The sequence below is a fragment of the Cervus elaphus genome, chromosome 9 (genome assembly GCF_910594005.1).
Source record: "Cervus elaphus chromosome 9, mCerEla1.1, whole genome shotgun sequence".
Classification (NCBI taxonomy): Eukaryota; Metazoa; Chordata; class Mammalia; order Artiodactyla; family Cervidae; genus Cervus; species Cervus elaphus.
In genome coordinates, this window is record NC_057823.1 from 29,931,752 (window position 1) to 29,943,958 (window position 12,207).

The window sequence follows — 12,207 nt, forward strand, 5'->3', positions numbered from 1 at the left end:
CTTTGCAACCCTATGGTCTGCAGCACTCCAGCCTTCCCTGTCCATTACCAACTCTCAGAGTTTGCTCAAACTCATGTCCATAGAGTTGGTGATGCCATCCAACCATCTCATCCTCTGTTGTCCACTTCTCCTTCTGCCTTCAATCTTTCCCAGCATCAGGGTCTTTTCTAAGGAGTCAATTTTTTGCATCAGGTGGCTAAAGTATTGAGTTTCAGCTTCAGCATCAGTCCTTGCAATGAATATTCAGGACTGATTTCCTTTAGGATTGACTGGTTGGATCTCCTTGCAGTCCAAGGGACTCTCAAGTGTCTTCTCCAACACCATGGTTCAAAAGCATCAGTTCTTCAGCACTCAGCTTTCTTTATGGTCCAATTCTCACATCCATACATGACTCCTGGAAAAACCAAAGCTTTGGTTTTTGGAGGTTTTATCACTCACACGTATTGTTGCTCACCTGCTGGGTCAACTCACTGCATGAATGTGCCCCCCTTCTTCCTATGGATTTTCCGTCACTTTCACTCCTGGGCCCAGTGTGTGTTTAGTTCTATATTGAAAGGTCCCCACTTCTCCTCAAGGATATGTACTCCATCAAGGTTGGGTTTTACTTTGTCCTCATGGGTTTCAGCTTCTCATTGTTCTCCCCATTTTGTATCCATCTTCCTTTTTTATTGCCTGCTCTCAAGTTCCAACATCAGACAAGAAGACACCAGTGAGTTTCACCAGTGTCCACAATTATATAAGGTCAAATACTACCTAAAAGTTATTTCTTTGTGAAACCCTGACTGGTGCAGAGGAAAATGATGTTTTTATACACTACAGTCTACCACTTATAACTCCATGAGACTCTTATATCTCCATTATATCCAAGTCCCTTGTAATTTTTGTGTGTGAGATACCCTTACTAAATATCCTTACTCTTCCCCTTAAGAGTGTGTGAGATACCCTTACTAGAGATACCCTTACTCTTCTCCTTGAATCCAATCAGCTATAGAGACCCTTCCAAATAAGTGTATAGTCTTTACTGCCAGAGGACTAAGCAAAGAAAGTTAGTGCAATAAAGCTGTAGTCTTCACAATTGGCAAGAAGGGATGGTGGGTCCATGCTTTGAAAGAACATGCCTCAACCTGTGAGGCACCTACTTTAGCTTAGTTTATTATTAATTTCCAGGGAAAGAGTTATTACTCTTTTTAGAAAAGATAGTTTAGACTATTGGATTCACACACCAAAATATTCCCATCCAGGTCTCAGGGTCCCATGCTTTCTTTCTTATTGCCTTGCTTATATCACAGACTCTGAGAGAAGCATATTTAGTCTCCAATGCAGTTATGTCACCCAAATCCTCAGATCCCGAGCTTGATTTCTAGTATTCTTCTGCAGATACTTTAAACCTATCTCAGATAATTTGGCTTTTAAAACATGCTGTTTTTATGGATGGGCATGATTGCACTGCTCCATCTTCTTGCATGGTCTCTAGAGTTGTTTTAAGAAGCCATCCTAATGCATATTTTATATTAACATGTTCTTTTTTTTTTAAATCAAAGATTTTATTTCATTTTATTTATTTTTAAAATTTATTTATTTTAATTGGAGGCTAATTACTTTACAATATTGTACTGGTTTTTGCCATACATTGACATGAATCAGCTGTGGATGTACAAGTATTCCCCACCTTGAACCACCCCCCCCCCCCCCACTACCACCTCCCTCCCCATCCCATCCCTCACTGTCATCCCAGCGCACCAGCCCTGAGCACCCTGTCTCATGCATCAGACCTGGATTGGTGATCTGTTTCACATATGATAATATATATGTTTCAATGCTATTCTCTCAAATCATCCCACACTCGCCTTCTCCCACAGAGTCCAAAAGACTGTTCTATACATCTGTGTCTCTTTTGCTCTCTTGCATATAAGGTCATTGTTACCATCTTTCTTTCTTTTTTGTTACCATCTTTCTAAATTCCATTTATGTGCGTTAGTATACTGTATTGGAGTTTTTCTTTCTGAGTTACTTCACTCTGTATAATAGGCTCCAGTTTCATCTTCCTCATTAGAACTGATTCAAATATATTCTTTTTAATGGCTGAGTAATATTCCATTGTGTATATGTACCACAACTTTCTTATCCATTTGTCTGCCGATGGGCATCTAGTTTGCTTCCATGTCCTGGCTATTATAAACAGTGCTGCGATGAACACTGGGGTACACGTGTCTCTTTCAATTCTGGTTTCCTCAGTGCGTATGCCTGGCAATGGGATTGCTGGGTCATATGGCAGTTCTATTTCCAGTTTTTTAAGGAATCTCCACACTGTTCTCCATAGTGGCTGTACTAGTTTGCATTCCCACTGACAGTGTAAGAGGGTTCCCTTTCCTCCACACCCTCCCCAGCATTTATTGTTTGTAGACTTTTGGGTAACAGCCATTCTGATTGGTGTGAGATAGCACCTCGTTGTGGTTTCGATTTGCATTTCTCTGAAAATGAGTGATGTTGAGCATCTTTTCATGTGTTTGTTAGTCATCTGTATGTCTTTTTTGGAAAAATGTCTGTTTAGTTCTTTGGCCCGTTTTTTGATTGAGTTGTTTATTTTTCTGGAATTGAGCTGCAGGAGCTGCTTGTATATTTTTGAGATTAATTCTTTGTCAGTTGCTTCATTTGCCATTGTTTTGCTTTTAAATTTAATTAGGTCCCATTTGTTTATTTTTGCTTTTATTTCCATTACTCTGGGAAGTGGGTCATAGAGGATCCTGCTGTGATTTATGTCAGAGAGTGTTTTGTCTGTGTTTTCCTCTAGGAGTTTTATAATTTCTGGTCTTACATTTAGATCTTTAATCCATCGTGAGTTTTATTTTTGTGTATGGTGTTAGAAAATGTTCTAGTTTCATTCTTTTACAAGTGGTTGACCAGTTTTCCCAGCACCGCTTGTTAAAGAGATTGTCTTTTCTCCATTGTATATTCTTGCCTCCTTTGTCAAAGATAAGGTGTCTGTAGGTAGGTGGATTTATCTCTGGGCTTTCTATTCTGTTCCATTGATCTATATTTCTGTCTTTGTGCCAGTACCATACTGCCTTGATGACTGTAGCTTTGTAGTATAGCCTGAAATCAGGCAGGTTGATTCCTCCAGGTCCATTCTTCTTTCTCAAGATTGCTTTGGCTATTCGAGGTTTTTTTTGTATTTCCATACAAATTGTGAAATTATTTGTTCTAGTTCTGTGAAAAATACCATTGGTAGCTTGATAGGGATTGCATTGAATCTATAGATTGCTTTGGGTAGTGCACTCATTTTCACAATATTGATTCCTCCAATCCATGAACTGGTATATCTCTCCATCTATTTGTGTCATCTTTGATTTCTTTCATCAGTGTTTTATAGTTTTCTACACATAGGTCTTTTGTTTCTTTAGGTAGATTTATTCCTAGGTATTTTATTCTTTTTGTTGCAATGGTGAATGGAATTGTTTCCTTAATTTCTCTTTTTGTTTTCTCATTGTTTGTATATAGGAATGCAAGGGATTTCTGTGTGTTAATTTTATACCCTGCAACTTTACTATATTCATTGATTAGCTCTAGTAATTTTCTGGTAGAGTCTTTAGGGTTTTCTATGTAGAGGATCATGTCATCTGCAAACAGTGAGAGTTTTACTTCTTCGTTTCCTGTCTGGATTCCTTTTATTTCTTTTTCTTCTCTGATTTCTGTGGCTAAAACTTCCAAAACTGTGTTGAATAGTAGTGATGAGAGTGGGCACCCTTGTCTTGTTCCTGACTTTAGGGGAATTGCTTTCAATTTTTCACCATTGAGGATAATGTTTGCTGTGGGTTTGTCATATATAGCTTTTATTATGTTGAGGTATGTTCCTTCTCTGCCTGCTTTCTGGAGGGCTTTTATCATAAATGGATGTTGAATTTTGTCAAAGGCTTTCTCTGCATCTATTGAGATAACCATATGGTTTTTATCTTTCAATTTATTAATGTGGTCTATTACATTAATTGATATGCATATATTAAAGATTCCTTGCATTCCTGGGATAAAGCCCACTTGGTCGTGAAGTATGATCTTTTTAATATGTTGCTGGATTCTGTTTGCTAGGATTTTGTTAAGGATTTTTGCATCTATGTTCATCAGTGATATTGGCCTGTAGTTTTTTTTGTGTGTGTGTGACATCTTTGTCTGGTTTTGGTATTAGGGTGATGGTGGCCTCATAGAATGAATTTGATAGTTTACCTTCCTCTGCAATTTTCTGGAAGAGTTTGAGTAGGATAGGTGTTAGTTCTTGTCTAAATTTTTGGTAGAATTCAGCTGTGAAGCCATCTGGTCCTGGGCTTTTGTTTGCTGGAAGATTTCTGATTACAGTTTCGATTTCTGTGCTTGTGATGGGTCTGTTAATATTTTCTTTTTCTTCCTGGTTCAGTTTTGGAAAGTTATACTTTTCTAAGAATTTGTCCATTTCATCCAAGTTGTCCATTTTATTGGCATACAGTTGCTGATAGTAGTAGTCTCTTATGATCCTTTGTATTTCTGTGTTGTCTGTTGTGATTTCTCCATTTTCATTTCTAATTTTGTTGATTTGATTCTTCTCCCTTGGTTTCTTGATGAGCCTGGCTAGTGGTTTGTCTATTTTATTTATCTTCTCAAAGAACCAGCTTTTGGCTTTGTTGATTTTTGCTATGGTCTCTTTTGTTTCTTTTGCATTTATTTCTGCCCTAATTTTTATGATTTCTTTCCTTCTACTAACCCTGGGGTTCTTCATTTCTTCCTTTTCTAGTTGCTTTAGGAGTAGAGTTAGGCTATTTATTTGACTTTTTTCTCGTTTCCTGAGGTAAGTTTGTATTGCTATGAACCTTCCCCTTAGCACTGCTTTCACTGAGTCCCATAGGTTTGGGGTTGTTGTGTTTTCATTTTCACTCATTTCTATGTGTATTTTGATTTATTTTTTGATCTGTGATTTGTTGGTTATTCAGAAGCGTGTTGTTTAGCCTCCATATGTTGGAATTTTTTATAGTTTTTTCCTGTAGTTGACATCTAATCTTACTGCATTGTGATAAGAAAAGATGGTTGGAATGATTTCAATTTTTTTGAATTTACCAAGGCTAGATTTATGGTCCAGGATGTGATCTATCCTGGAGATGGTTCCGTGTGCACTTGAGAAAAAGATGAAATTCATTTTTTGGGGGTGAAATGTCTTATAGATATCAATTATGTCTAACTGGTCCATTGTATCATTTAAAGTTTGTGTTTCCTTGCTAATTTTCTGTTTAGTTGATGTATCCATAGGTGTGAGTGGTGTATTAAAGTCTCTCACTATTATTATGTTACCGTTAATTTCCCCTTTCATACTTGTTAGCATTTGCATTACATATTGTGGTGCTCCTATGTTTGGTGCATATATATTTAAAATTGTTATATCTTCTTCTTGGATTTATCCTTTGGTCATTATGTAGTGTCCTTCTTTGTCTCTTTTCACAGCCTTTATTTCAAAGTCTATTTTATCTGATACGAGTATTGTTACTCCTGATTTCTTTTGGTCTCTGTTCACGTGAAATATCTTTTTCCAGCCCTTCACTTTCAGTCTGTATGTGTCCCTTGTTTTGAGGTGGGCCTCTTGTAGACAGCATATATAGGGGTCTTGTTTTTGTATCCATTCAGCCAGTCTTTGTCTTTTGGTTGGGGCATTCAACCCATTTACATTTAAGGTAATTATTGATAAGTATGATCCCATTGCCATTTATTTTGTTGTTTTGGGGTTGAGTTTATAAACCTTTTCTGTGTTTCCTGTCTAGAGAAGATCCTTTAGCATTTGTTGAAGAGCTGGTTTCGTAGTGCTGAATTCTCTGAGCTTTTGCTTGTCTGTAAAGCTTTTGATTTCTCTTTCATGTTTGAATGAGATCCTTGTTGGGCACAGTAATCTGGGTTGTAGGTTATTCTCTTTCATCACTTTAAGTATGTCCTGCCATTCCCTTCTGGCCTGAAGAGCATCTATTGAAAGATCAGCTGTTATCCTTATGGGAATCCCCTTGTGTGTTATTTGTTTTTTTTTCCTTGCTACTTTTAATATTTGTTATTTAGGTTTGATCTTTGTTAATTTGATTAATATGTGTCTTGGGGTGTTTTGCCTTGGGTTTATCCTGTTTGGGACTCTCTGGATTGTTTGGGCTTGGGTGGCTATTTCCTTCCCCATTTTAGGGAAGTTTTCAACTATTATCTCCTCAAGTATTTTCTCATGGCCTTTCTTTTTGTCTTCTTCTTCTGGGACTTCTATGATATGAATGTTGGGGTGTTGGCCATTGTCCCAGAGGTCTCTTAGGGTGTCCTAATTTCTTATAATTCTTTTTTCTTTTTTCCTCTCTGCTTCATTTATTTCCATCATTCTATCTTCCACCTCACTTATCCTATTTTTTTGCCTCAGTTATCCTACTGTTGACTCCTTCCAGAGTGTTTTTGATCTCAGTTATTGAGTTATTCATTATTGATTGACTCTTTTTTTCCTTCTAGGTCCTTGTTAAACATTTCTTGCATTTTCTCAATCCTTGTCTCCAGGTTATTTATCTGTAGCTCCATTTTGTTTTCAAGATTTTTGATCATTCTTACTATCATTATTCTGAATTCTTTCTTAGGTAGACTCCCTATCTCCTCCTCTCTTGTTTGGTTTGGTGGGCATTTATCATGTTCCTTTACCTGCTGAATATTTCTCTGCCTTTTCATCTTGTTTAGATTGCTGTGTTTGGGGTGGCCTTTCTATATTCTGGCAGTTTGTGGTTCCTCTTTATTGTGGAGGTTCCTCGGTTCCTCCCTGTGTGTGGGGTTGGACGAGTGACTTGTCAAGGTCCTGGTTAGGAAAACTTGTGTCGGTGTTCTGGTGGGTGGAGCTGGATTTCTTCACTCTGAAGTGCAATGAAGTGTCCAGTAGTGAGTTTTGAGATGTTTATGGGCTTGGTGTGGCTTTGGGCAGCCTGTATATTAAAGTTCAGGGCTATGTCCCTGTGTTGCTGGAGAGTTTGCATGGTATGTCTTGCTCTGGAACTTCTTGGCTCTTGAGTGGAGCTTGGTTTCAGTGTAGGTATGGAGGCTTTTGGATGAGCTCTTGTCAATTGATGTTCCCTGGAGTCAGAAGTTCTTTGGTGTTCTCAGGTTTTGGGTTTAAGCCTCTTGCCTCTCGTTTTCAGTTTTATTCTTACAGTAGCCTCAAGACTTCTCCATCCATACAGCACCAATGATAAAACATTTAGGTTAATGGAGAAAAGATTTTCCATAGTGAGGGACACCCAGAAAGGTTCACTGAGTTACATGGAGAAGAGAAGAGGGAGGAGGGAGATAAAGATGACCAGGAGGAGGAGAGGGGGTATCAAAAGGGGAGAGAGCAATCTAGCCAGTAATCAAATCCCTATGTGCTCTCCACAGCCTGGAACACCCAGAGAGGTTCACGGAGTTACATAGTAAAGAGAAGAGGGAGGAAGGAGATAGAGGTGACCAGGAGGAGAAGAGGGGGAGTCAAAAGGAGAGAGACAGATCTAGATGATAATCAGTTCCCTAAGTGTTCTCCACAGTCCAGAATACCCAAAGAGATTCACAGAGTTGGGTAGAGAAGAGATGGGGGAGGGAGAAGATAGAGGTGACCTAGGGGGGAAATAGGAGAGTCAAAAGGGGGAGAGGGCAATCAAGCCAGTAATCACACTCCTAGGTAAAAATGGGTGCTGAAGATTGGATTCTTAAAGGTACCAAATTGATAGCAAATACCAAAAAGCAAAGATTAAAAATCTAGTGTAGAGGTTAAACTCTCAAAATTACAATATTAAAAACCAAAACAAAATCACAAAAAATATATATGAAATTTGCTTTAAAAATAGGGTGTTTTTTTAGCAAGGTAATAGTAGATTATAAAAATGAAAATGAAAGGATTAATAAAGGACTTAAAAATAAAAAAAATTTAAAAAAATTTAAAAAATGATAATAGTAAAAATATATCTAGGAATTTCTCTGGAGCTGTTGTGGGAAGTATGGGGGGGGGGTCAGTTCAGTTTCAGATAGTTCCTCCTTCCAGCTTATACTTCTCAAGGTCTATAGGCCCCTTCCCATGTAGTCGGTGCTAACTACAGGGTTTTAATCTGTTGCACCTGTCACTTCCAAAGCAGTTCCCTCTTTTTATTTTGGCTTTCTCTGTTTGCAAGTCTCTTCAGTGTCTAATTTCTGCCCTGACACAAGGGGATGAAGGTGTCACTTATTTAGGTTCACTTGTTCAGTTGTGCTGTGGGGAGGGGGGGACACTGCAAACAAATGTCCCTGGCATGTGTGGGGAGTGCTCGCACTGTCTTGGCCACACTGGGTTTGTCCCTGCTCACGGCGTGTGTGCTTTCCCCGTCTACACTGCTCAAGCTCCAGGTTGCTCTGTAGGGCAACTGTCTAAAGTGGGCCCTGGGTTGCATGCAATTCCCAGGTCTAAGCCGCTCAGGTTCAGGTTCTTGGGTATTCCACAAAGGCGCAGACTCGGTTAGGCCTGCGTTTTGTGCCCTTCCCAGGTCCGAGCAGCTCAGGCGGCTTGGTGCTTGGCAAGCACTCTCTCCCCAGGTGGGGCGGGGCGTCTTATCACCTCCTGGGTCCCAGATGCTCAGTTTCCCCAGTGCGCAGCGGGAGCATCATCTCAGGTGTGCCATGTGCTCCTCTGGGGAGCTGATCTCTGGCTGTGACCCTCCCTGCAGATGTCAACCGTCCAGGATCCCGGAAGACTTGGTTAGCAACTCTGAGCCTGCTTGCAGTTTGGTAGAGGATGCCGTCTCTGGGGCCGATGGGCTACTTTTCTGCTGGGAGTTGCCAGTAGGCATGTAATCTGTGGCTTTTATTTATTTATTTTTCCTCCTGGTTATGTTGCCCTCTGAGATTCCAAAACTCCCCACAGACCCACTGGTGAGAGGGTTTCCTGGTGTTTGGAAACTTCTCCTCTTTTCCAACTCCCTCCCTGGGATGGGAGTCTGTCCCTAACTCTTTTGTCCCTCTTTTTACTTTTATATTTTGTCCTACCTCCTTTCGAAGACAATGGACTGCGTTTCTGGGGACCTGGTGTCCTCTGCCAGCATTCAGAAGTTGTTTTGTGTAATTTGCTCAGCGTCAAATGATCTTTCAATGAATTTGTGGGGGAGAAAGTGGTCTCCCTGTCCTATTCCTAGGACCGCCCCCCCCGCAGCATGTTCTTTTTACTGAGTGCTACAGTCACTGATTTCACATTGCCTCAGTTTTTACATATACTTCATTCCTATTAGTCACAGTTGGAGGTTTAAGTACCACACCAACTACCACCAGTAGGGTCTCTGTTGGCTTTATACAAATAAGCATTCAACACCGAGTTCTCATTTTGAGTGTCTATTTTTTGGAACCACTTCCTGTACCAGTTATGGTTAAAGGTGCAATTTGTGTGTGTGTGTGTTACTCAAGTCAACTTGGGAATGGTGAGTTAAAAGAAAAACTGACAAAGGAAATACAGATGGAGCAATAAAATGTGATGTATCATTGTTTCCTGCTTCATGATAAGTTTTCAAGAGGCATGTCAGGACACCTGGCAAGTATGCTTGCTTGACTTGTGCTACAAATAAGAACTACACATTGAGTGGTAGATGAAAAGGGAAATAAGGGAGAATTTATCAGTCTTATCATATCCCATCTCTTATTTCCCAGTAGTCAAGTTTTATTCCACAGGAGATAATTATCCAGAACTTTTTGGGCTTATCCACCTGGTTCCTTGGTGGATGTTCTGGAAGCCAGATCCTACCCCCAGCAGTATATTACTTCACCCAGATGCAGAATAGGAGGGTCAGAAGTGTAGACAACAGTGTGTGAGGTATAACAGCTGTGGAACTGACCTTGAGGTTCAATGTAGACTACAGTTGGCTTAGAAATCTCAGAAATGGTGACAGTGCCAGGGGAATAGTGATCTTTGGAGGTTAAGGATAAATTCTGGAAGAAGTACAGTTGATGAAACCTGAGGGGGTATCTTTGTGTCTAATACACTGGTCACACTAATATACTCCTCTGGCTACCTCATTTTTCCATTCTCTATGCCCATTATTTCAAATTTTATCTAGTCAATTTGCCAGTCATTTTATTCCCTGATACCCAACAATAAATGTTGACTTCTTTTTTTATAGGAGTAATGAGAAAGACACTTTCTTGTGTTGTAGATAGCAAAGGTACAAACTCACCTCTATCTGTATCCTTTCTGTATTTTTTTCCTCTTGCTTACAACAGAAGAGCTATGCTTTCTTTTATTAAGGTCAGTTCTTCAGTTTGTTTATTGTATCCTATCCGCTCTTATGTTCTCAGAAACCTGAAAACACTGGGTGACTTTCCCTTTTCTTTCTCTTACATTTAAACTTTACCTCTTAGCTAATCGTTTAGTAGGTTTTACCCATAGACTTGTATGTGTGGGTAGTTGTGTATAAACATATCTATGGCTTTAACAGAATTTTATTTATTGAAGTGGTATACACTCCTTGTTATAGGTTAAATATTATTTATATTAATATTCATAATCTTTACCTTCTACCTATTTTGTTTTCTCAAGAGCAGCTATATTAACAATTTGATGTGTTTCTACTAAGCTATACATTTTGTGGAAGAGACCATAAGTACTTACTGAATACCCCTTGCGTTTCCCAACCCCACTTCCTTGCTGATAGGTTGGGTTCATGTGATGAATGCTGACCAATGACCAATGAAATATGAGTGAAGGTGATGTGTGTCACTTTTGGACTGAGGCCTTGCTGTGCAAACCTTAGAGGCACCAGGTTCTATGTTGCACAACTTCCAGGTGCAGGAGGCCTCCTGACTGGCAAGGGCAATTGTGTGAGGAAGATATGAACTTTTATTGTGCTAATATACAAGTTTAGTTCAGTTGCTCGGTCATGTCCAACTCTTTGCGATCCCATGAACCGCAGCATGCCAGGTCTCCCTGTCTATCACCAACTGCCAGAGTCTACCCAAACCCATGTCCATTGAGTTGGTGATGCCATCTTACCATCTCATCCTCTGTTGTCCCCTTCTCCTCCCGCCCTCAGTCTTTCCCAGCATCAGAGTCTTTTCAAGTGAGTCAGCTCTTCACATCAAGTGGCCAAAGTATTGGAGTTTCAGCTTCAACATCAGTCCTTCCAATGAACACTCAGGACTGATCTCCTTTAGGATGGACTGGTTGGATCTCCTTGCAGTCCAAGGGACTCTCAAGAGTCTTCTCCAACACCACAGTTCAAAAGCATTATTTCTTCAGTGCTTGGCTTTCTTTATAGTCCAACTCTCACATCCATTCATGACTACTGGAAAAACCATAGCCTTAACTAGACAGACCTTTGTTGACAAAGTAATGTCTCTGCTTTTTAATATGCTGTCTAGGTTGGTCATAACTTTCCTTCCAAGGAGTAAGCGTCTTTTATATAAAAGTAGCTTGTGATATATTTATATTTGTATATATTAATATTTCATTTAGATAATGGAAACAAACTAGACATTTTATTCTGAAAATTTCTTTGTTCATTTTGTAGTATTACTGGTACTTACTCATCCTTTCTGAAAGCTGAATTTTATTCTATAATGTGACTGTCCTATAACCTATTTCATCATTTTCCTATTGTTGAATTCAGATTACTTGCAAATTTTGCTGTGGTACAGTTTGCCTCTACAAGCCGTGTTGCCATAACCTTTACAACAGAAACAGCTTCACATGCTGACAACATTTTTTTTGTAGTGCAATTTTCTCAAAATAATATGCATGGGTCAAAGGAGTTACATATGTTTATTTAAGTAGAAATTTCTAGACTACTTTGCAAAAATATTTTAAGCCTTTCATTCAAACATCAGAAATCTATGAGTGCCTGTGTTTAATCTTAACAACACAGGATATTGTTTTTTTATAGATTTGATGACATAATATGATCTGATCTAATACAATATAATACAGCACTATACAATAAAATCTGTTATAACTTGGCTTAACTACTATAAATTTGAGCACATTTACATATGTTTATCTGTGATTTTACTTTCTGTAGTATTTTCTATCATATTTTATCACAATTTTTTTTCATGTCTTTTTCTTATTGATATATAGGAGCTCTGTTTATTGTGTACAAAAAATTCTGTCATATGTATTGATGGTCTCTTAGCCTATCATTTGATATTTTAAGATTTAAATTTAAATTTTAAAAATTGCATATATATTCAATGATTCAAAAACAC